At 40.1% G+C, this 3,067-nt stretch overlaps 1 pseudogene; it reads left to right on the top strand.

Annotated features, from left to right (window-relative positions):
* Positions 1 to 1,741: 1,741 nt before the first annotated feature.
* On the top strand, positions 1,742 to 1,842 carry LOC143593795 (small nucleolar RNA R71; annotated as a pseudogene).
* Positions 1,843 to 3,067: the final 1,225 nt, after the last annotated feature.

The following is a 3,067-nucleotide window of genomic DNA, read 5'->3' as shown; positions in this document are numbered from 1 at the left end:
CCATCTATAATATCTGCCATAAAACATTCTTTACTAGCCAATGAATTAGCAACATTAGTAAACACATTTAAACGCATTTTTCTATTTCCAAAGGCCAGGTCAATTGTACCAAACCGGCAGTCAATAATAGCATGAGCAGTATTTAAAAATGGCCAACCCAATATAACATTTTGTTGTTGTATTGAGTCAACCGACGAGTAATCCAGAACCAAAAAGTCAACAGGATAATAAAATTCCTCTACTTTAACAATAACGTCCCGCACGATCCCTCGAGGAAGTTTGTGAGACAAATCATCCAATACAACTGTAGTCTCAACTCGTTTAAGTGGACCAAAATCGTATTGGTCATACAAACCCCTGGTAGGATACTCACACCAGCTCCAAGATCCAATAGTGCCCGTGACATTTGAAAGTCACCCACTTGAATGTTAATCAAGGGCGCTCCCGAGTCTTGAAGCTTAGGTGGAAGATCACCCTTTAGAATTGCACTCACTCTTTCAGTTAAATCAACTCGTTTAGGAACTTTTTGTTATCGTTTCTGAGTACACAATTATTTTAAAAATTTTGCATATGCGGGTACTTGTTTTATTGCTTCAAGTAAAGGAAGATTAACTTTAACTTGTTTAAATACCTCCCACATCTCCTCCTTTTGAGGACCCCGTTTTAAAATCACATTTTTCTTGCCCGGGTCAAGCAAAGCCGAAGGAAATGGAATTGGAACCTCTTCCACTTCCTTGCTTTTATCGTTTAAAAGTTCATTTTGACCTGAATCTTTGTTTGAAAACGTGGATGGTTTAGGGGGTTGAATGGGTGAAGATTGTCTGTTCCTCTTCACTTTCTACCCCCGTCACATCCTCTACCACACCTTCAACTAATTCTGGTGTAGTATTGATTTTAAACTCCTTACCACTTCTTAAAACACTTACCTAATTAATCGGCACATTGCGAGAAGTAGTGTGAGTAGGGTTCACCTTGGTGTCACTCGGGAGTTGACATTTGTTCTTCTTCAAATTGGATACCTCGGTTGCAAGTTGGCCCATTTGAGTTGTTAATGATTGAATGGCCTTGTCACAAATTTCATCCTTTTGTACACGAGCTTCATCCAACTGATTCCTCTTTTGCAACTCTTGCTGCATCAACTTTAACATGTCCATCACTTCATTCCCACTTGATGAACCTTGGCCCGAAGACCCACCTTCATTACCACCCATTTCTTGAAATTGACCTTCATTTCCTTGGTTGAAGTATTGTTGACGGGGGATAAAGGTGGTTTGAGAAGTCCCTTGGAAATTTGGATTGAGATAAGTTGCTTGATTTCCATAACGGGAATTTGGATGATTTCTCAACCCGGGGTGGTAAGTGTTTGAGTTCATATTGAAATTTCGATTACCACCCCCTCGACCTTGAAGTGCATTCACCTCTTCAACTTGTGCTTCCCCTACCGTACATACATCAGCCCCATGACCCAACTCGTTAAAATTGATACAAACATCAATTCTTTGATTAGTAGTTTGTACCCTCCACATCCTCCACAGTATGAACTTGCGGTCTTCCAATTGTCGGCCTTGCTCTTCTTGCAGTTTGAGCCTTTCTCTTTAATGTGACCGACATTTGTTCCAAGAATGCCCAATCGTCTTGTTCATAATTGGTACCGAACGTACCGTTTGTGATTGACATCAAATCCCTTTCATCTTCCGCATTCAACCCTTCATGAAAAGCATTCAACAACTCCCAAAGAGCTATACCATGATGAGGACAATTCTTGATCATCATGTTGAACCTCTCGAATGCTTCATGAAACATTTCACCCGATTGTTGTTGGAAAGATCTCAAACTTCGTCTCGCATCATTAGTCTTTTGAGCCGTGTAAAACTCTTCTAAGAACCTTTGTTGCATCTCAGCCCAAGTATAAATCGATGCGGATGGCAAGGTGTAAAACCATCTCTTCGCCTTATCCTCCAACGAAAATTGAAATAACACTAATTTCACTTCATCCGGTGTAAAACCTTGACCCCCAATCGTATTGCAAATGGAGTCATATGCCTCCAAATGAAAATAGGGTTCTTCCGTTACTAAACCCTTGTACTTTGGTAAAATTTAGAGCGCATTGGTTCTCATTTCAAATGTTCTTCCATTTTTGTTTTGAGGAATAACCACCGGAGATGGGTTATTGGTGATGACCGGTCTAAAGTGAGCTTCAATTCCTTTAACTATTTCTCTTGCATGACGTCTTGGTACCCCCAATGGTACTCTCGGTTGGCCCATTTGCCGATAAACAGGCCTTTGTTGTGCATATTGTTGGTATTGTGGTTGAGGATTTGGTTGTTGAAACTGAGGTTGTTGATATTGAGGTTGTAGAGGAACTTGTTGCAATGGTTGTGGTTGCTGCGGTTGGTCTTGAATAATTGGAGGCCCACCCCATTTTTGCACTTATTGTTACAGTTGTTGTTCGGGTCCATACCCGAATTTCCCTTGAATCCTCATGTGACATTTGAGCCAAAACAAGGTACACCTCAGTCGTAATTACCGATTAAGCAAATAAACGCCTTTTGCGTAACCAATGAATGATCAACCGAACGGGTCGGGTTATGACCCAGATATCTCGGGGGCCATTTATAAGTGATATACGATCTATACAAGCTAAAATATTAGAAATATGGTCTTAGTTTGATAGCAAACAAGTTAAACAAAAACATGCTCGTTTAACCACCCGCTATAGATTTAAACGCGAAAGATAGTTACAAACCAAGCATTGTATCATCCGTTAAGCCGAAAAAGACTTACCAAACACTTATTTGAAATGTTTTAAGCGATCCATGAAAATATTTTTGATTTTTACAAACATATAGTATGCTTTTATAATTTTACACAAAACTAGCCGAAAAACACTTGTTTTCGCGTTGTTTAACGCACCCGATAAGTTTTTCGCGCCAAAAACCGAACCCGAACTAAATTTGGACTGGGATTTTCGTGTTTGGGCTTGAGAAATCAGAAACTTGGGCCAAAATGGGCCCATGATGATCCGATCGCAGCAGCAGCCCCCCCCTTTTTTCTTTCATATTTAAAC

The sequence above is a fragment of the Bidens hawaiensis genome, unplaced genomic scaffold (genome assembly GCF_021521415.1).
Source record: "Bidens hawaiensis isolate Kalapana, Puna unplaced genomic scaffold, B.hawaiensis_p1.1 tig00042806_1, whole genome shotgun sequence".
NCBI lineage: Eukaryota > Viridiplantae > Streptophyta > Magnoliopsida > Asterales > Asteraceae > Bidens > Bidens hawaiensis.
The sequence above is the reverse complement of the archived record's forward strand: the minus strand, read 5'-3'. Positions and strand labels throughout refer to the sequence as shown.